This window comes from Chrysoperla carnea, chromosome 2, assembly GCF_905475395.1.
Source record: "Chrysoperla carnea chromosome 2, inChrCarn1.1, whole genome shotgun sequence".
In the NCBI taxonomy this organism is placed as follows: Eukaryota; Metazoa; Arthropoda; class Insecta; order Neuroptera; family Chrysopidae; genus Chrysoperla; species Chrysoperla carnea.
The window spans coordinates 31,972,790-31,997,067 of record NC_058338.1 but is presented as its reverse complement, the minus strand read 5'-3'; the positions used below and the strand labels follow the sequence as shown (position 1 = coordinate 31,997,067).

The 24,278-nt window shown below is 29.2% G+C and overlaps 1 protein-coding gene across 2 annotated transcripts in view; it reads right to left on the bottom strand.

Moving 5' to 3' along the window:
• Positions 1–24,278, bottom strand: part of LOC123292368 (beta-1,4-glucuronyltransferase 1-like) — a 160,969-nt gene that overhangs the window by 94,358 nt on the left and 42,333 nt on the right. The window contains exon 3 of one of the 2 annotated variants that reach the window (XM_044872996.1): positions 21,071–21,113. The exons of the other annotated variant lie outside the window; for it this stretch is intronic. The gene's annotated coding sequence lies outside the window, so the exon portion shown is untranslated. The remainder of the gene's footprint in view (positions 1–21,070; positions 21,114–24,278) is intronic. 2 annotated transcript variants of the gene reach the window in all.

Here is a 24,278-nt window from a genome sequence, read left to right as displayed (position 1 = left end):
TATTTTAAAGTGACACTTACTAATTTATTGAATTTAGTAAGGTTTGTGAATTCATAAATCTTTCTATTTTTCGCATCGCTACAACTTCCGAATCAGGCCTCAGATCGAAATTTGGTAAATAGCTTTTTTGTTCGTCTTTATGAGCTTATTCTGTAGGCCAACCATCTGCAGTTAATAACATAACGCCCTGTATACATGGTATAATTATTCTAGGAGCTAACGCATAAGCAATTGTTCCTAGACTATAATGTATATATTAAATATTAGTAATAATGGTAGATACTACTACTATATACTAATTTGTAACAAACATTCTTTTATATGCTTCATGTATCAAGGTTAACAACAAATATGGTATGTTTAATGTTTATAGGTATCATTTAATATACTTTTTTTTACATTTTTTTTTACTTTCGTATATTGTGTACTTTGGTTGTAGAGATAGAAGACAGGCGTAATCCCAATATTAAATGATTAATCTACCTGAACGCTATTAAAATCTGACATGTAATTTAGGTATAAGGTTTGTAAAACCCTAATAATGTCTGGACACGATAATATATTACTGATCAAAATTACATTCATTTGCTTTTAAATGATTCGTTTCGATTACAGTTTTAAGACACAGATATAGAGTGAATTGTTCTGAAATGAATCTGCATTCATCAAATTATTGATAATTTGTTTTTTCTAAATGTTTTATTGTAATAACATAATTATTCGAATATCACTACATAGTATAATACAAAGTCGCTTTCTCTGTCCCTATGTCCCTATGTCCCTTTGTATGCTTAAATCTTTGAAACTACGCAACGGATTTTGATGCGGTTTTTTTTTAATAGATAGAGTGATTCAAGAGGAAGGTTTATATGTATAATAACATCCATTAAATAGTGGAGAAGTACTTTTGTATTTTTGAGGTTTCTAATGTGATGTGTAAAAATAAAATAAATAGTTAAAAATGTAAAAAGTAAATAAGTAAAAATGTAGTGTATGAATTTAGATATTCAAAAGATAGCAGGAAATCTTCATGGTATAGGGAAAGGGGGATTGTTTTACTACAAATTTAACGCGTGCGGACCACGGGTAGTAATGAATAAATCAAAACTACTGGATCGATTTTAATCACATAGGCTATATATTTCATACCCGTGCGAGGCCAGAGCGGGCCGCTATGTTTTTATATACAACGTTAACAGTTTTTCTGTAGTGTATTTAGTATCAGCATTGGACCGGAGCGAAGCCGGGGCGGGTCGCTAGTTCTGTATATATATAACAGGCGGAGTATCCGCAAGTTTCTTACGGCAAAAGGATTGCAGTCAAACTTACTAAAACTGTGTATTCTTGGAGTCCTTGTTGATGGAAGTCTCCACTGGCACAAAGCTATAAAAATTCAATCGTTTCACATATTGATCACATCTGCTTTCTGCACCAATATTCAAGAGCATGGCATGATTTGATATATTTACATATTTTTAATCCCCGGCGCAAAAAGGGAGAAGTTATAAGTTTGACCGCCATGTTTATGTGTCTGTCTGTGGCACCGTGGCTCTTAAAAAGATGAACCGATTTGGTGAGACTTTTTTATTAGGCTTGTTTTATCAAAATCGGTACATTCGCAGACATAAAAAGAGGGGTTTTATAAGTTCGACGTGTTTATCTACGTATCTGTGTGTTTGTTTATTGCATCGTGTAGCTCCTCGGCGGGTGAACCGACTTGATCGAGAGTGATCTACAGCTAAGTTTCAAGAAAATCTGTTTAGTTTGAAAAGAATTACAAGCAGAACTGTAATTTCACTTGTAATTGAAATTGATTTTAAATGAGTCTTGCATTTGAAGCAATATGTTTTCTTTTATACCAATTTGGTAATGAAGTCACATTTACAAAAATATTCGATGGATTAATATTATATCAGCATCGCCAAACAATATCAAGAATTATTATTCAAAGCGTCTAATTTCAATATAAGTGAAATCAACTCGCACTTGAAACATATTTAAGAACACTTTCCATTAAATTACCTTTATCCTTAAAACGGTTTCCAAACTAGCCCGATTTTGATTATCATCACCAATTTTTTAGTTTTTTCGGGTACGGAATAATAAACTCGCATTTGAAACATAGCTAAGATCACTCTCCATTAAATTACCCTTCAAATAAAAAATCAAAATCGGTTCATCCGTTTAGACGCTACGATGCCACAGACAGACAGACAGATAGACACACACATACATAGCGATCAAATTTAAAACACCCCTTCTTTTTAGTAGGGGGGTTAAAAACGAATGTATGGACAAAGCTGAAACCACTTATAGCTAAATGAAAAAAGCTTCAATTATAACAAAGAGCTAATATATATCCTTGTGTTTGCTAATGTAGAGCACATAATAGTTTCTACACCATGGCTCTAATGTCCTCCGTTCATACAATCGCAATGAATGGACGTAACTTAGATAAAGTAACATGAAAGTCACTTGAATATATGAGATAATTTTTTTTCTTCAATAAATAACTGTTTTAATACACTGCTGCTGCTACGTGTATCCACACACTTGCAATAATTATTTTCAAATATTTTATATCACATGTCTAACTTAATTTAACCTACGCATACATTGATAATAATACATTGCTTGACTTGATTTGACGTTGTCTAGATGGAGAGAAATCCAGTTCTCAACATCAAACAATGTGTATCAATACATAAATTTTCTTTAAGAAGTCGTCGTCAAATATGCTGCGTCAAGAAAATAGTTTTTTTTAAATCATATACAAAAGAATTTCAAACTGAAATGATACCATACATTGAGAATTTGAATTTATTTCTTTTATGTCGTCACATACTTCATGAGCTTAACGTGTTTTTCTCTAATAAATTTTTTTAAATGTTTGTTAAATCCCAAAAATAATCTTTATCCTGTTTAGAGATCAAAATAGTTTCAATTATTATACTCTATCTCTGAAATATATCAGAGTATATTAAATTTAGTCCCAGGTTTGTAATACTTGGTTTGTAATAGTTACTCATATATATAGATACTCATAAAATCACCAAATTAGTTAATTTTCATTTGTCTTTCCGTCCGTCATCCTGAAAAAACCTAAAAAAGAGATTCTGAGCAGAAATTTTGATTCTGGGCGTAAAAAGTGACTCTGGACCTGAAGAGATTCAGGACGTAAAAAGTGACTTTAAGTTGGAAAGTGAGCAATATGGGTCAAATGGATCATCTTTTAAACCGTAACAAATAGAATAAAAATTTAAATAAAAAACAACTATTGTTTGAAACTGTAATTACTTTTGCTTTCCCGGCAGGGTCCAAATTAGGGCAAAACTTTCCATTTTCTCAAAAACTATAAGGTGATTTTGTAGGAAGCTTCAAATAGTGTGTCTGTTGATTATAATTTCGAACTAAAACCGTCCAATAATATTAAAAGCTTCAAAGCCTTTTTAAGTAGACTCTTGTCTACTTATACATAAATCATAGCCATCCATAAATCACGTCAAACGATAAGGGGAAGAGGCAAGGAAATATGACATTGTGTGACAAGGGACACTGGGAGAAGGTTTTACAAATGTGGCCACCTGTGACAAAGGAGAGGATGGTCGAAAAATCATAAATTTTGGCGTAATTTATGGATAACTCGTTATAAAGGTTAAATTATTCCCAGTAACAGAGATATTTTACTGCAAAAGTTTCGAGAATTCATTTTAATTATCAGTAGTAAATCTAAAATCTAAAATTTTATCAAAATGGTTAGAATAAATTTTCTGCAAAATATACTATAAAAAAATATCCGTATATTTTATTTTGTATCAGACAAATAATACGTTTTCGATGACAGAATTTGTTATAATGAACCCTGCGTAATCGTTTTTTGCCTACAATTTAAAGGAGTATGATGAATTATAAATACAAATGATTAAATCAACGGAGAAATTGCAATACGATTAACACATATGATTAAGATGTATGAATAAATAAATACAAATAAAATATAAATTATTTCAAAGTGAAATCTACAGTTAGTGAACTAAAAAAATTTAATAACATAATCTTGTTTTCATAGCTAACACTAAGGCGTAAAATTTATTGTATTGTATCATCAATATGCTAAATTTTGTGTAAATTTCAATATAATAATTATTAAATTATCATATCATCATTGGAAATTATTTAACACTTATAATAATAACGGTAACAATATTTTTACACATCGGAAATTTTTTGACAGTTGGAATTCCTTGTAGTGAAGTTGTTGGAAACGCTAGCAATACAAGCTGAAGTTTAAGGAAAAACTATAGTTTAATGATTTCCGAATTTCGGTATCTTCCGAGTCCCTTGATTATTTAATTTAAAGTATATGAATTGATCAAGTAACGCATTTATGGGCCTATTAAACATAATACAGGTGAAATGACACCTGGTGACATGATTTTTTAGTATTAAAATTTAAATGGCAAGGAAAAGAAACAAAGGGTGAAAAATGTGAGCAACATATACAACCGTGGTGGAGATAATGTTAGTTTTTTACCATCTAAAGTCTTAAAAAAAGATAAATTGAATTTTAACTAATAACTAGCAGATACACGCTCCCTTTGCTCGGCAATTTCTCCTTTAAAAACAACGATTATCACGTATAGCCCTTATCCTCCGTTTTGTTCACAATTTTATGGATTTTAATTTTTTGAAAATTAATTTCTGCCCATGTTACTCGTTGACATTGCAACTTTCTATATGTCCAATCATTAAATTAACTTGATTTTTAAACTTTTTGGATCTAAATTACCCCATCCACTGAGTTTCATCAAATTCCAACATAAAATTTTTTTTTGCTTTTTCTCGATTTTTGCAAAAAAAAATGCAAAAAATCGAAATAATTTTTTTAACTCCAATTTCGATAAAACATAGTATATAAGGTAATTTTGACCCAAAAAGTACAAAAATCGAGTGCACTTGATGACTGGTCGAATACTTTTTGAGATACGTACTAAAACCGATCCAAATATTGCGATATCTCAGAAACTCTGCATCCAATCATTAAATTAACCGAATTTTTATACTTTTTGGATCAAAATTACCCCCATACATCGAGTTTCATCAAAATTCAAAACAAAATTTTTTTTGCGTTTTTCTCGATTTTTTTAAAGGGGTGTACCTTAAAAAAATTGCAAAAAATCTAAAATTTTTTTTGATCTCCAATTTCGATAAAACTCAGTATATAAGGTAATTTTGACCCAAAAAGTACAAAAATTGGGTGCATTTGATGACTGACCGAATAGTTTTTGAGATACATACTAAAACCGATTCAAATATTGCGATATCTCAGAAGCTCTGCATCCAATCATTAAATTAACCGGATTTTTATACTTTTTGGATCAAAATTACCCCATACATCGAGTTTTATCAAAATCCAAAACAAATTTTTTTTTTGCGTTTTTCTCGATTTTTTTAAATGGGTGCACCGCTTAAAAAAATTGAAAATTTTTTTTGATCTCGAAATTCAGTATATAAGGTAATTTTGACCCAAAAAGTACAAAAATCGGGTTCATTTGCTGATTAATCGAATTTCCAATTTCAATTCTATACCCGATACCTATGTCTGGGAAATTTTATCAATTGTTCACTCTTTGTCTCTTGCATACAAATAGATCTTCCATCCAATTGTTTGTAAATTTTCATGCCATGACGGAACCTTGAAAATTTTCCCCTTGAATTGTATTGCAAATGCAATTTCTTTTAATTTTGATTAAATAATGTAGTTTTATGCAATCAGCAATTCTTCCGCCACAAAAACACATATAAACAACAGTTATCAAACAATAAAAGACGGTTTTGATAGTGGTTTTTATTAACCTTGGAAAAAAGTTTGCTTCCAGGTTAAGATTTAAAGATTAATTTGTTTTACTTAACATTCTTCTTCACAAATAGAAATATTATACAAATTATATTTTCGTTTATTAAATTAAACTGAGATTTACGAAAGTACTTGAAAATGAGAATATATAAAACTTTTATTATAATAATAACAATGATAAAGTTATTAAACTCTCATTAAATATAAAACAATTTTGAGTGGGTAGTTCTTTTACAACGTACTTTAATGTTATACTTTTTTAACCAAAATTATCGATTTTCAGAATAAAATATTATCAAATTCCCGGAAGTCACTTTAAAATAATAATGGGTATTTCTCTAGTTTTTCAAAGATTTTCTTCTTTAACAAATGCTAACTCTTTTCACTACATAATATATTTAGCATATACCTTAGCGCATGTGGAGGTTCTTGGAAGACAAATATTTTGGAATGTCTCCGATTGTATTCTGATCATACATCTTGGAGTAAATTATCCCTTCCACTTTTTCAGAAGTTTCATTTAGGAGTAAATTTGCAATTCAGAAATGGTTCGTTTGGATATTTAACGTTGTATCTCTTTAAGCGAGGTATAACCGGCTTTGAAATTTCCAGTGGCGCATTAAAAAAACCGCCCTGTGTTCGGGCACTCATATTAGGTTCACATTATATTTTGATAACACATTATTCACAGAGAGCTCCTATCTTCTTCCAGTTTAGAAAATGTAAAAGTTGAGATGAGTAACTTTATCGGAGCTGGAATGACAGGGAGAATGGTAATATCGTTGCAGGTTAGAGTATTCAATCCAATACATTCAGACCTCGTAAATGAACACCAATTTTATTGCCTGAACACTACTATTCTAGCAGTTGGAATGGTATCCTTACACCTGGGTTCTTTTCAGAGCCCTATTTCGTCTAATAGATGTAATTATCGTATACAATTGAGAATAGCGACTGTTTGTACGGTGTTGCAACGTTGCCAGTCGGATATAGCTCTGTAGATAACTGCATACATCCTTTGCAGCCCGCCTGATAGAAGAAGCCTTGGGCTTTCAATTAGAAACAGCGTGTAGAACCACTTACAACAATCCGAATAATAAAATATCGCCATTATTTACGATGGTAGTGGCCATAAGTGGCCATATAACCTTTACAACATTGAAAAAAGATTTAAAAAATTTGTTTATAGATTTTTTTTTTAATGTAAGTAAAATTTTCAGATATGATATTATAATTTGAAGGCCATTTCAAATGTTCAATTTCCTTATTATAAAATAGTAACTTACATATTTAAACTCAGTATTTATTAAATATATACACTCAAACAAACATACACAGAATATGTATCAGATTATCTGGTGTGTTCTACTTAATGATTTTATTATTTACGCTTAAATTGATTTCAAAGTAAATGTTATATTTAGACATACTTTCTGTTTTAATGCAAATTTAATTTTAGTTTTAGTTAATTATAAATAATTTGTTATACATATGCGAAACCCCTTTACGTAGGTCTACGTAAAACAACATTAAATCACTGAGAGCTAGTTATACAGGGTGCTCTAAAAGGTACGACCAACGTTCTACTAAATAAAGTACAGCTCAAAATAAATTTTAGTTAATTTTTCTTGGTACCAAGTCGATTTGTTTGGGAGCTAGGTTCCTAGTTCAAGATCTCTTACCTTATGATTCAGAAATATGCACGATTTTCAGGTTAATTGTTATGTATATACATACAATATTGTAAAAGTGTTGTATACTTTATGCACAGCAATCGCACACAAGCTTAGTATACATACATAGTCAAATAAAGTGTTCTTTTTAACGTTAATGTACAAACGCGAGGTATTCTCGTTGTTAACCTTCTGTATTCTCGTATTAAAGTCAGTATTATAATTAACATTTCTCTTCAACTAGCTATAATATAAATATAATTGTTTCTGTTCAACAATAAAATTTAATAACTTTGAGTAATATCTCAAGAATGAAACGGACAATAATTTGTTTTTTTTTCAAAACTCAGAACAAATACATCAATGTTCAGTTTTTTTTTTTGAAAATATCTTTAATTTAGTTTTTTTTCTAGAATTAAAAACTTGTAAAAAACTGTTAAAAACCCAACCTCTCCTATACTCTTCATGTTAATTATTCGAACCCTAATTAATCTCGAGTTAGAGATGGTCAATCGACTTTTACAAATTGTTATAAAAATTGAATTATTATATTTTTAATAAGTATGTACAAATTTAGAATTTTTTTTTAGCGAGACAACAGCCTTAAAAGATATTTTTAGATGTAAAGAACGACTGAAACAATTGAACGAAAACTTTTGATAAGTATAAAATTCCAATGATTTAAGTTTCGAAAGAAAATTTCCTACCCAGACTACCTTTTTGTAGTAAATAATTTACCGAAATGAAATTCAACACTTTCAGTTCCTTATTCTTTTTAAGCGTAGAAATACGGGGGCTTTGAAATCTAAAATACTTACGCTCAACGCCAGTGCGTTGATGGTAAATATAATTTTAATTTTAGAATTTCAATTTTAAGATCGAATAGCTTCCAAAATGAGCAACTTGGTACTAAGGCAAAATAGCTAAATTGACTTATTTTTAGTTATATTGTACAGACATTTTAGAGATACCTTGTAGAAATAAATGTACATCTACTAATATGGGATACTTGGGTGTTTAATGGGTATTTTGCTTCTGTGTATGTATATATTATTTAAATATTTGTTCATTATTTACGTGTACTAGTAACGTGCAATTACGAACTAAGCCAGTTCATAATACAAGATGCAAATAATAAATATTAGTTTAAAAAACGCTTTTGATACTATGGCTAACTAAAAAATAGAAAATAATTTCTATAAGTTTTAAAAAAGAAAGTTTAAGAAAAAATTATTGTATCGTAAAAAGTATGGGGTGCTAGATCGACAGATATAGGTAAAAGTAAAGCCATTGTAAAATAATTTCATAGCTGAAAATGTTTTAATACTGACTGTAATTCAATTATTTTCTCGTTTTAAGTGCCAGCAATATAAAGTATTATTGGTGGCTCTTGAAAAAAAAAACTTTTTTCTTCCTAATTTAATTCAAATTGCTTATCTCTATATATTATAAATGCGAAAGTAAGGATCTTTGTTTGTTTGTTTGTTACACTGTCACGCTAAAACTAGCGAATGGTTTTTAATGAAACTATACAACAATATAGCCCATACTTCAGAATAACACATGAGCTATAATTTATAAAGATACATTTAAAAAAAAAATTTAATCTGACATTTACTAATTTTAATTTTTACAGAAATCTGTAATTTTTGGTTCAAAATGTTGATTGGCAGATCTATAATCATCATTTTGAACCATAAATTAAAGTATTCTGTAAAAATTTTAAAATAGTAAATGTCAAACCATTCATGGCCAATCTTCTGATATACTCAATGAATTCTGACTATTTTACATTTAACAAAATTGAAAACCGTGGACATCAGAGGTGGAGGCTATAAAGCGGTGTTTTTTACTTTTAAGTCCAGTGAAACGGGCGGGTATCAGGCTAGTACTTCATAGTTACAAACCATGAACCCTATATGACTAACCATATCTCTCCACTTAGTTGTTTTAATAATATGTTAGTAACTTCTATTGTTGATCTATATTTCAGTTTAATGAAATTATTTTATCAATACTTTCAGTTTATATTACATGGTTATCAATCTTCTTACATCACATAACAGTCAATAAAGAAAAAAAAAACACACCAATTTGATATACAGCTTTGGGGATTTATTATGTAATTTCTAAAACACACAATATATGAATCTGTTTAATTCATTAACACAATTTATATTGTATGTAATAAAGATCAGATTCCTATCTGTTTATCTATCGGTAAACAATGTCTAAATATTAGACCTCCAGGCATTAAATAATGTATCTCAATGTTTGTAAGTTATAATATGTAGTTGAAGTATTAAATAAAATATGAAAAATTTCAAATTTCACACCAATTGTTGTTTTTTTTTCACTACCCTTTTTTCTTAGAGTGCAAAATTTTGGAATCTGGATTTTTCGAGTTATTTGCATTTTTGTTTTATCATTTCGGCTCAGAATCAAGTATGAAAAAAAGTCGTTCACAATATCCGAATTTTATATCTGCTATATAAAAAAAAAGTTAAAATCCCATGATTAGACTGAACTTTACGAGAAATTTTTCAGAAATTTCCTTGAATTGAGACTATGTATTGGGCTACCACACTTGTTTATGATCATAAGTTACATTTTTCCAGAATTTTAACTTAATTCCTTCATTTTTCGAAAAGTTATCAACGAAACTTGAAAATATGTAGTTACTGCAGTTTTTTGAGATTTTGTGGTTATTTTTCTATGTTTAGGTCAGACAGAGTTTATTCAGTAGAAAATTTTGTAATAAATGAGTTCAACTATCAACCATTGTGATATTTTAAGTAATAAAAATGTAATCATCACTTCAACCATGAGATAATACAAAAACATAAATAATAATTACCAGAATATTTCAAAGACGTGTTACAATGATGGAGCTTCTATAGAAATTCTATCAATAGAAATTGCGTTAGAGGAACTTCTTGGAATATTTAGACTGACCATTCCACACATAAAGATGTTACACATTATATTTAATCCGAGTTCATTTGTTAATTAAGTTCTAAATTATTACAAAATTTTATAACAGAATATCTAAGTAATAACCGAAAACTCTCTATGAAAACATTCGAAATTAGTGCGAGTTCACTGGTTTTATTATATCATATTAATAAAATACTTGGTTCTACTAAAAGAACCAACCGTGTTAGAGATTTTACAATAACTGAGAGCAAAGCCACCACTCTTCTGGTGTTCCTCTTGATCAACTTTGTAGATAAAAATTGTTAAATGTTGTTTTGTTTATTTAATTTAATTAATCATAAAAAATTTTATCAAAAATTAGTGTCTGGATTTCAAATCAAGCGTAAATATCCTGTACACTCGTCGATCATATAATATTTGCCTAAGCACTCAGATGTACAAAAATTTTAATGGACACACTTGAAGAAGAAAAAGATAAGATAAAATTATTAAATTTAATTTTTTTTACTAACGGTACATTCAGTCTCCTTTCGCTTTATAGGCATGATAAAAATCTGAATTTGATTAATAATAATCGAAAAATTTTCAAAATGATAAACGAAACTGTGTCTCGTAAATGGTCTCGGAACCAAAAACTGCAGAAAAACTTTTTGAGTGAAAATTCGACGTTCAATTTCTAATATTCTTTTGTCTGTAGTGAGTCAATCTCTGTAAGGATAAAGAAACGAGGTCGTATTGGTAAATTGTTTAAAACAATTCTGGAACTAATTTTAGGGCCAGTTTTCTTAATTTCAAAACACTGGCAATAGTTACTAAAAGTAAAATAGCGTTCATTGCGTTTTTTCAATGTTGGTATCCATTCAAATGTTAAATTAAATAATGCAAACTTAATTAAATACTAATTCAAAATTAAATGGGGTTCAGATATTTCACGATAACGTAAAATTATCAATTTTCTCTGGCGTCAAAAAAACAGACGATATTATCAATTTGTAAAAATTGTACCTGTGATAGACTACAGTAGAAGATAAAAATTTGATGCTATTTAAATATGAAATCTTCTGAAGTTATTAACATTTTAAACCGGTTCTCTGATGACAATGACATTCAGTTTATCAATTGTTTGGCTATGTATATTAATTGAAATTAATATTACAATACAATACAATATAAAGTGTGTCACCACTTCATGTTGTCTTAGGCGACTGCTTATGTTTGTCTTTTAACAGCATTACTCATTAGTCATAAAAAAAATAATTACCACAATATTACCGTTTACTAAAAGCCTAAAAACAGTAATTTTTATTAGTCATGGACCGTATTTTTTAAACCCAAAGAATCTACCAAAGTACACTTTGCGCAGGAAATAAATATAATAATAAAAATATAATAAACAAGCATCATAGCACTTTTCTGATGGGAAATGAATTCCAATAGTCCTACATAAGACGATTAAATGTCTTATGTAGGAACAAAGTATCAAGCTAACGATTTTAAGATAATATGATGGATTTTCACAGACAAAAAAAGAGTTTAGAAACATTTTTAATCAAGAAATTACTTATGAGGGATAAATTTGTAGAAATGGGAATCAGTCACCTACGTAAAATAAATATTAGTGACATAACAACAGAATTTCCCATATTATTACCTTGAACTAGATTTGTACACATACTTACCAAAGAAATAAAACATTGATTTTGCTATGGAGCAGAAGGTTACAGATTTTGGAATTTGGCCAAAATCATACAAAAAATTATTACCGGTTAAAATGTTTACATGAACCGTTTTGAAAAGTTACTGCTTGATATATATAGCCAAATATCATACAACGAACATCGAACAACAAACATACGACGGTATCAAATAGGTATATAATATAGCAAACTGAATGAATATTCGACATATAGCTTCTTTATATTCGACACTTGCCTATGTTCGTTTGTATGACGTTAGTTATTTTATATATACGTTTTTCAGCATAGCTAGTCTTAGGCGTTTTTTAAGGGGGAGTCATAAGATTACATAAAACTATATTTTTAATAATATATAGCTTAATGTTTTATGTGCAGAATCCATCGTAAATCCTAGTCTATTACACTTCATAATCTTCCATATACCCATAAATTTTTTCATTGCTTGTGTTACGTTTTCGACTTTGCAATCCTCTCTTATTAGAGATAGTATTAGTTTTAAAATTGCTATAGCAAACCTGGTATTTTGTCTCATCAGGAATCAAGTTATGCGCATAGGATACCCGATCTTTCGCCAAAATACCATTTCGTACATTCCAAAAACGGTCCATTGTATAAAAAAAAGGGTTTCAGCCGAAATTTGTAGACAATTTTATCTTTGAAAACGAGATAAAAACTAATTTTTTGACCTTGAATATCTAAGGACGCTGACACATGACCATCGGTGACTTTTGAGACAACTCATGCATTATGAAACTAATAAAAGGTTTTTAGAAGTATTCAGTATATTGCGTTAGATTACGAGATTGACCTCTTTTTTTTGTCCAAGATGCGTGGATTACACTGGTCAACACAATTTTGGCACAGAAGCATGACTTTACTTTTTGAAAAGTACTTGACTTGCTGAATATGAATCTGAGCGTAAAATTGCTTCATCACGTCACGTTTTCGAGAAATTCGTCCCTTAACATGGAAAAAACTTGTTCTTCTTCTCAATTCGAGGTCATATTTCACCGGTTAATAGTTTTTTCACACGAAAAAATTTACGCCAATAGAAAATACCATTAATTCCCCCTCAAAAGCCTTTTTGAATTTTTCCAAAATCTACTTCCAAGAAATAGAATAGGTAATATATAAATATATAAGTATACAATTAATTAATTATACATAAATATTTATATTAGTAGTAACACAATGTATAGGTATTTTAACTAAAATGTGATATGATTTCTCGAAGAGCAAAAAGGATATCGGAATGATTCAAAAAGTATTTTAAAGGAAGAGGGAAAGAAAAGGAAGTCTTTCAAATTTTCATATGAAAAAAGAAATATATAGTGGTGTTACGGAATTTCGAATATAACAAAAAAACTAATTTTTTCCTCCTTTAGCCAAAAATATTTTGAAAACCTTACGTATTAGAGAAATTCTCAATTCGAATTCGAATTCAGCATCCTCAAAAACTATAAGAAATGTCTCTCGCATCAATGTGGCAAAAAAAAAAAAAATTTTGTTGACCAGTGTTATTAATCATTCTAAACTAAACCATACTCTTGTAAATTATGTTTGAAAAAAGTTGGAATCATCCAACGCGGGCAACAGCTGGTATTGTTAATAAAATAAAGAACTAATGGAAAATACTCGTATATTAAATTTGCAATATTAAAACAGTAAGAAACTAAGTGAGTATAATATAATATTAATACGTACTACATAGCTACGTACGAATAAAAGAGTAATCAAATTCAATTTGTATTCAACACATTAACAAATAAAACATCCATAAAACAATGTCCGGACTTGGAAGAACAGAAAACAAAATAATCACATTTATAACAAAGTTATTTAATTTAAAACTTAAACGTACGTAATATGTAGGTACTTTTATTATTAGACTTCAACTTCGCACACACCTTTTAACGTGTAGGTATATTTTATTTACGTTATCTCATTTATATATTATTTGATTCACACGCAGTACTATCATTTATTACAAGCTTTATGCGTGATAATTAGTCCTCATAAATAATAATAATTCATTAAAATAAATTAATTAATACTTATTATTAGTTTATACTAAAAGTAATTGAAATTATTTGTATTATATCCAACGCTTAAGGAAGTATGGGCAGGGTAGATTAAGGTTTGAAATTATTTATCAAAATTTTAGCTTTGATGATGAATTTTGTTTAAACTTGAATGAATTTAGACGAAAAGTAAGAATCCAATTTTTTAATATCTTTCTATTTTCAATATTACAAAAACTATAATACCAGATATATCAAAAAATTGTATTATTAGTTTTCGTCAAGTAATATCATAATTTACCATCAAAACTGAAAATATATTTTTTTTTAAATTGCAAATACCGTAACAGTGATTTTACGTCCTTAATAAAGTCGATCGGTCCGGTTTTTTATGTATTCTTTTTTCTTTATGGTCCTTAACTTTTAATTAGAAAGCCCATATGGGGTTTTACCACTGGGCAGTGAATTGGCCAATATCGGTGGCCGAGCTTCCGAGCCTCGGCCAAATTCCGGCTGAGCACATTACCAGCTAATGGCCGATGTTCTTTTGTCCATTTACCGTATGATTACCAATCTACTGAATTAACCTAAATTGCCAGTTGTATTATTTTTGAAGTAGTAAATACACTAGATAAAGATACCAAAGATAAGCTATTTTAAAATAGCAAAATAAAAAATATAAATTTTATTAAACAACTTAAGTTTTTTACTCTTATCTAGGTTCTAGGAACTCCAGAAATATGTCATTCTTATTATTCATTGGAAAAAATTTTTCTTGTAAAACAACATCCAATTTTTAAAAAATATATAAATTTTGACGGACGTTATTTTTTAATATATAAGTGCAATAAAGTAAGGTTAGGCATACGAACGGCAGCCGTGACTCGAGTATACTCTCTATATAAACTATCAAAATATACTTAATTTTGAAGGCAATTATTTATCTCAATATAATTGGATACTCCCCCTCAAATTTTCAGAATTAAATTAAGCTACATGTAGTAAAAAACTTTTTATTTAAACTTGTTACCCGGCTCGTACTTCCTTTAATGAGGTGTAATTTTTGTTTTGACTTATATGGTAGTTTTTTTAAAAATAACCTTTAGTTCTAAAAACTCTTTTAACATTTGGCAATGATAACGCTTGGATCATTTCTGCATTTCTTCATATCTAAATGTTTAATCCTACTTTTTACAGTTTTTTAAGGATGTACGTGTGTCAGGGCAATATTTGGATAAAAGGCTTGATTTTTTTTATATGAAGGTGGGCTAAATCTGAATCTATCATTCCAATCAACGAGGTGTAGGCGAGCGGAAGTATCCTGTATAAACACAACTTCAAAAAAAATTGAAGCTTTTCCGCTACGGTCATTTCACATATAAATATAGCCGTATGGGGAAAATTTTTTGACATAGAGAACGTTTAGAGTCAAACGATTATTGTCATTTTTTGATTTTTAAATATATTTGAAAGAACTTAGAAAATACTGAATTCTTTTACTGGAGCAGTATTATACATATCTAACAATTACCCTCAATCAGGGGTCGTGTCAAGATCCATCTAATATAAGGCAGTAATGAATATACTTTATAAATTGAGTCTAATTGAGGTTATATTAATTTGATTTTGAAAGCATGAAGATAAATTATTTATCAGTTTAAAGAAATAGCTTAGGGCTTATGGGCGTATTTATCAGGAGTTTGCCCCGTTTAATTTCATCGAGAAAAATCCCTTCGAAACATAATCAAAAGTTAGCTGTCCGTCGGAGTGGTACTGAGCTAAACAAATTCCTGTTTCGAAATATCTTCTTACATCCAATTCACTAAACATAATCACATTGAGGTATTGCCTCAACTCAACCTAACATATCTCTACAACAGAAGTGAATATTCCTAACAAGAATTTTGTAATGCCTAGTTTGCGTTTGACAGGCGTTTACTTCGCCTGTCTGCGTTAACTACCTTTTCTTGCTTAGAATAGGGTACTTCGGTAGTGAAAAAAAATTATGAAATTTGAAACAAGTTAAAATTTATGTAAAAATATACTTAAATATTCAGATTTCGAGTCATAAAAGCACATTTTTATTTTATAATATTAAAATTAAAAATCGTAATTTTTAAACTGTATATCACGTGACCTAAAATGCGGGCAAGCAGTGATGTCATGTCATATCGGTATGAACCATAGACTATCAGTTAATTAGGTGTAGACAGCTAGGTATAATATATCCATAGATAATCAGTATTTATATTTATTGGATGCCCGCGTTTTTGACAGTTTAAAAAAGGTTTAAACTTTAATTTAAGTTTTTGGCAAGAAAGCGTTTGTATTTTTCCGAAATAAATTTTTGTTGGCTTTTTATTAGCAAAATCAACATTTTGAAGTACTTTTAAGTACTTTTTCAAATATAGTAGAATATCCTATTTCTTTTTCAAATATAGTAGTAGTTTACTTTTTCAAATTTAGTAGAATATCCTAGCCCTGTATTTTTGGAACGATTTTTATCTACGTTGATTTTTTCTGAAAAAGCATGAATCAAAAGTATAAACCGTAAGATTTTCTTAGCTAGTGCACCCATATTTCCTATACTAAACTGACTTATAATTTAATATTTAATATAAAACCACATATAAACATTTATTTTAATTTCATTTTTGCAATATACAATTACAAATTTCAAATAATTAAATGCATAAAATAAATAATAAATGTTATTATAACAAATAATAATAATTTGCATCATCATTTTGGAATAATATGCATATTGAATTAAATGAATTTTTATACAGAGTGTATTAAGTATTATTTATATGAATGTTTTGGAGGTTTTGTAGAGATTTTGAAGGAGGTTTTAGCTCATGTAATACACAGAAATAAAGAAAAGAAAAATTTTAAGGTTATAGAGAACGTAAGTATACGTTTATTCAATAAATGTACAAATCTAAAAATTCACAAATGACAGGGCTTCTTCTTGTACTCATGAAAATAATTTCTTTAAATGAAGTTACCTACATTTTAATTCGATCGCAAGTTTTTACTTTTATTTCGTGTGTTTTGGAAATTTTCCGAGATAAAATGACGTTTTCTAAAAATGAAACCAAACTAGATCGATTTTTCGCCCCTGAAACCTCCTGCATACTATATTTCATGAAAATTATTGAAGCCGTTCCCGAGATAAAACGGCATATTCTAAAAATGAATTCTATATATACAAGAATTGCTCGTTTAAATTTATAAGATGTTGCTAAAATTTAAAGACTTGTGGAAACGGCTTTTCTACATATTATAAAAAAAACTTATTCAGATTTTTTAGCTATAATAAACTCCAGATTGAATATATTAATTAAATTAGAACAGATCAGGAAACAAAACGTATTGACTATATTTTTTCTTGAAGATATTTTGTTCAGATAGCCACTAAATTATTAGACACACTGTAACTAAATTGAATGAAAATCTTTTAAGTTAACAAAGTCATTTGAACTATTATCCGATAACAAACACACCATTGATAAAATTAAAAGCACGTTATGTTTTAACACAACTTAGGAACAAACTTTATGTGAGGAAAAACGAAACTCTATAGACAGTTTTGTGCCATATATCGATGTATGTAACTTACACAAATGTATTGTGTTTGTAACATCATCGCAAAAGTTTCTTTGAAGTTTTGTTTCATGTAGATGTACTTTGATATAGAATTATCATTTTATATATATACCGTGAGCTAATAATAAAGAAGAAAGTGAGATAGTAAAGAAAATTGGAGCTTTTGCTGGTTGAGAGTTAAAACCAAAAAAACTGCAACAGACACCAAACCGACACATAGGTTACCTAGGAAACTAAAACTTTTTCAATCGATTAAGGTTGCCATGAATTTTGAGAAAATGCAAAAATCTTTTTATAACTGTCAATTTGTATTTTTTGTCAAAATTTTATGCTGTATCATTTAAAAAAATTAAGTTGTGAAAGTTATCAGAAGTTAAAGCAAACAGAGATAATTTAAAGTAAGTACAATGCAATTTGTATGTTATGCCATAATAGATATTCTAATCAAACCAAACGTAATTTACCCACATATTGGATTCACTACTAAATCAGAAGTATGTCTTTTTTAAACTAATACTACAATTATAACATACAATAAAAACTAAAAGTAGCTATAAAATTAAATTCTTTAAAGAATCAAACAAGCCTTTGACTTCTAAAATTAATACTTTCAATTTTCAGAAAAATATCTTGTTAATACAGTGATTACAAAAATTGTTAGCCCGTAGCGCAGGATATGGCCGAAAAATGAAATTGAGTGGGGGGTTTTATTTAATATTCAATAATACTTAATACATCCTCAAACCAATAATAATTTGTAAAATAAAAATTTTTACGAGAAGGATGTATACTGAGTTTTATATTATATGTTACAAATGGGGAGTACTTTATAATTTATGATAGGGCGGGCTATGTTATAAATGGGAGTACTTTATAATTTATGATAAGGCAGGCTAAATTTTTTATTGCTCTTACCTTAAAATGCATATAGACTGTGCAGTAAAAGACGAATTTTGGAGGTCCAAGAAAGAATAGCGGTACATTTATAATGTACAAAGGTACGAAAGGAACATAGTTCCTACCTGTCATCACACGATACCTATCGACTTTTTATATTATTTTTCGTCACAAGTGGTGAAACTTACTTTCAAAACATTCATTAAAATTTAAGGCGACAAAAAAAATTCCGACACACAAAAAAAACAACACCTTTCTTATGTTGTTTCATTTCTAAACTAAAACTTTTTTCAAACTTCCTAATTTTATTAATCTTGTTTGCTTTAAAAATTAGGACTTAGAATAACTCGCGTTTTTTTCAAAGATTATACTAATCCAATTGGAGTGTTCTGATGATTAGGAATCCGATTTGCAGTGTTCGATTTTTGAATAATATTAAAAAATTTGTATTTTTGCCTGTAGAAAGGAAACACATCTCAAAAACCGGAGAGCTCGGCCCAAAATGAGAAAAACAGCAGCTCTATTTACTTAGTAAATATATTTTTTTGCTGTATTATTTGCTAATACCTATGTTAGTACAGTTTAAAGAAACAAAGTTGTATGGTAATTAAAAAACAAAACTTTAGCAGCTTAAGGGATTTATATAACACCAAGAGAATTTCTTAATTGCTATCATTATTTTTTTTACTATTTTTAGTATATTATATGAAACACTGTTATTATAGTAATTACTTCAAAATAAATTTATTGCAGCTTCCATTTCTTTACTATTTTCCAACTTGCATTTTCTAAAGTGAATCATCATTTATAAAATACATTACGTGTAGATAAATTGATTAAATCTTTGAAAATAAGGCATTTTTCAAAGGCACTCTAAGACGCATGAGTTAAGTCTAAAACATACCGAAGAAAGCTGAAATTTAATTAAACAAAGCTTTGATTTAATATAAAATTAATTTAAAAAAAAATATCTTTGACTTTTTTAACATCATAATCATAATTGGAACTGCAGTCCGCCACCAAATTAGCAAAGAGTAACATTCATAATAAGAGTAATCACGACTAGCTAATTCTTACTGATGATGACTACATGGTAGTCGAAATACGTATTTATAAAATACAAAAAACCGATCTAGGAAATTATAAACTAGTGTATTTATATTACTTGATAGTTGCATATTTCCTATTGATATATAACTTTTAAACTTCAATAACTACCGTAAAACAGAAGCTTTTAATACTCTAATACTTGAATATCTAACGTAATATTAAATTATGTTTCTTACCCATATGCTAACTTTCATTCAAATAATATTGCTGTGAAAATTATTTATTGACTTGAGTAAGTATTATTAAACAATACTCGTCCTTTCTAAACTAATAATATTTTAATCCCTCAGTATATTGTCTTAGGTTTATTAAATTATAAATTTTTGAAACTATAATTTGTTGTTTGAACATTTAAGTTTCAATTTATATTCCAGTATACTTTATAAAATTATTTGTAACTTGATTATTATAAAGTTTCATACAAGATTAAATGTTTTGATACCATTTTCATATTCAATTAAGAAAAAGTTGTAGTGAATATGAGCTTTACGAGACCCTACTGTTACCTTTCTGATAAAGTAAAATATTAAAATCAAAAATTAGATCTTATAGAAATTGCAATCATTAATTAAATGTTTACTATAAGTTTTATGTCCAAGAATGATTTAAAATTGATAAAATAAATAAAGAAACAAAATTAAACTTTAAAAAATTTAAGATCAAACAAAGGGCTATGAAAATAATAGCATCTACATAACGTCGATTTTTGCACACATCATATTGTATATCAAGGTATACTAAGTTTCGTCCCAAGTTTGTAACGCTGAAAAATATTGATGCTACGGACAAACTTTTGGTGCATATAGCTGTTCATAAAATCACCTAAGTAGTCCATTTGCGATTGTCCGTCTGTCTGTCGGTATCTCCGCCTGTAAACACGGTAGCTCAAAAACGAAAAGAGATATCAAGCTGAAATTTTTTAGGGTGATAAAAATATAAAAAGTGACTTTACGTTGAGTAGTCGCAAACTAAGCCTAGGAATTTTTTGTAATGCTTGCTAGATCTAAGAAGATATATTCTCATAATTATATTAAAATAATGTTTAAGGTAAAAAATCTAAAAACAAAATTGAGTTTACTAATTCAATAATATATTATTGTCAATGTGTATTGGGTCTCAAACTTACGATATGCGACCAATAAAAATTAAACGCGGTTAAAATACCAAAATAACGGTTATTTTGATTTATTTGATTAAATTGCTGATGTATGTAACGCTTCATAAAATCAGCTAAACTAAACAATAAAAATTGAAGCAATAAAAACTTACATTTCGATAAATGCATTTATGATGTTAAATAGGCTGCTATTATCTGAAAATATAAAAAAAAGATTTTATTTTTAGAATTAACGGATAAAATATAAATTAAATCGAGCATTTAATAACTCAACAAATATTTAAATTAAATATTTTTCACTATATTCTAGACGGTAACAAAGGTTCAACGGATACACGAAGATTTACTCAAAATGGAGATCATTCTCTATGCTTTTTTACCCATAGAACAAATTTTTAATAGCCTCTTTCGTTCGATAAGTTTATTCACACGACTTTGCTATTACTACATTTGCCTTTTAAAAGAATGGTAGGTTTACCTCTTATAAAGAAAGCCTTTCCGCCGGAAAAAAACTGTTGGTATATATTTTTTAAGTAAGATAAAATTTCATCAATTGAATATTCATTAATTTGTGAGCTTAGCTATATCCTTTAAACAGAGCATTGTTAGTATTTATGAACAAAGTTTAAAAACACAAGGGTATGAGAGAGAGCAAACGGCAGTGGGAAACTAAATTGCAAAATGCAATTTTCAACGCTACATATACTGCACATTAACATCATTAGTGTTGTCAAGTTGACTACGAAAAATATACCTTAGAGACAAAACTATTATAGTTGTTTTAGACGAATCATTTTAGACGAAAAAGTGTAAAATGAAGAATGTTTATGTACCTAAACCTATTGGGTCAGTTTTTTAAATGTTCTGAAAGGTGCATAGATCAAAATTTACATCTAACTTGGTGGTGCTAAAAAGTTTGACCAATGCTATTGGCCAAATAAACCAATTATTGGAATCCATATTTAGGGTGATTTTTGAAAATTTTAAAACTTTGAAAATATTCAACAAAATAAGCCAAAAAAGTACCCTCGGGGGTTTTCGGGGTCGTTGATCATGATTAAACAGCAATATTATGTATGTAAATATTTTTTAAAAAAATGGGCAAGGAAAACAAACCCCGGGGGTTTTAAGGATCTTTGGTCACGATTCCGAATTCAAATATACACCCACCTTCTGAGGTAATTCTCCCCCTGCTGGTCCAAACCAGTATGGAGTGCATCCTGCTCGTTGAAACATGTAAATATTCGACAAATGGATCCAAAATGTAAAATCAAGAGTTTTTGGGGTCATTGATCACGATTCGAATTCCGAATTTCGATATAAACCCCCTCCTCCTCCTGAAACAGATTATCCTCTGCAGTATATTCGGGTAAAAAAGTATATTCGGAAGCTTCTAGGGTTGCTGATTACGATTCCGAAGTCAGAATTCCGATATGCGTTCCCTTCCTCTAACATAATTACTAATTCTATCGAATATTTATAGTTGCTGTATTGGACCAGCATGTGATGAACTCAAAAAGCACCGGGAAAACTTTTTTGGCCCATTTTGTTGAATATTTACGGAAATTCGAATTAGAACCGTGACAGCGACCCCGAAAGCCCCCGAGTATACCTTTTTGGCCCATTATGTTGAATATCTACAGAGTGTTGTTTCTGTGTTTCAGTTTCTGTGTTGGGTCATCAAGGGCGAATAACCCTAGAAAGGGAATCGGAGTATATTCACATTTTCACTTCGGAATCCTGATCAGCGACTCCAAAAACCCCCGAGTATACTTTTTTGGTCCATTTTGTTGAATATTTACAGAACATTGCTATTTTGGACAAGCGAAGCGAATGATCCCAGAAGGGGGAGAGTATATCGAAATTTTGGTTTCGGAATAGTGATCAGCGACCCCAAAACCCCCGAGTATACTTTTTTGGTCCATTTTGTTGAATATTTACAGAACATTGCTATTTTGGACAAGCGAAGCGAATGACCCCAGAAGGGGGAGAGTATATCGAAATTTTGGTTTCGGAATAGTGATTAGCGATCCTGAAAATCCCCGAGTTACGTCTCTGGCCCATTTAGTAGAATATTTTTAAAGTTTTCAAAAATCACCTCAAAAATGAAATATAGATATTTAGCCTATGTAGCCCATAGCAATGTCCAAATTTTCTAGCGGCACCAAGTAAGATGAAGATTTTAATGCATGCACTTTCCTGGTAATTTAAAAAAAATTGACCCGATAAGTCGAGGTACAAAAAATTCTCTTTGAAATGCTAAAATGATTCGACTATTTCTGCAACAGCAAATCTACTGCTCGTGAATTGAAACCTGTAAAAAAGGAGTAAAGGTATATAAATTATAAACTTCATAATTATACTCTTCACCTGTTTGAGAACTTTTGTGGATAAAAAAAAAAACAGTGAGCACGTACATATGTGTGCTAATGTTTTATTTTAAAAAGTTTGAGTTTATTTTAAGTTTTCTATGGCTTTATTCTATACATTGTTGAGAATATTTTGTTACAAGCATTGAAATTATACAACGTGGAAACGGTAGAGGTTAAAAATCGAGAATACCACTTACATAATTTATATGATGTTAGCAAAAGTATGTAAGGTAGTTTACGAACAACATGTTTTGATTAAAAGCTCGAATTTTCACAAATGAGTAATGTAATACACAATAACTTTTAATTAATTGTATCCACCTAGCAAATAAGAATATTATTCAGTGGTGGATTTATAATAAGGAATACCAGACCATGCTCTAAGGCCTCAACGCAAAAAAGGCATCGGATTTTAAATTTCTGGTAAAAAAATGTACGTTTAATTAGGAAAAAAAGCATGTATGCTAGGATACGACGCGTAAAAAAATCCAATAATTCTAACTTTCTGCCGCGTGGTAAATAAGGTCCTGAATCGATGTGGAGCATTTTCTCTCGTGGGGCATATACAAATGGCCAAAAAATTTTGAGATAAAAGGGAAGAAAAGGGGAATAATTCCTTGCCAAATAAGTTTCTAACTACGGCACAAATGTTACGTAATGCTAGCAGATATACTATATCAATCAAAACGGGCAGAAATTTTGGTCTAATTTTACTAATTTTTCCCCTCTATTTCGAAATTGTCCGCTTTACCATATATATAATAATAATATTATTATTACTATTATTATATTGCCCATGGTCAATTTTGACGGTATTATCAGGGATAACGCTATTAAAAGCCAAGTAAACAGTATTTCAGCCACTATGCCTTGAAAATTGTGTAACTATTTAGCTATAAAAAGCAAATATAAAATGAAAAACCAGGGCATCATGCTATAAAAATGTAGGGCACCAAAAATTTTAATCTGACGCTGGATTTCTCAATCC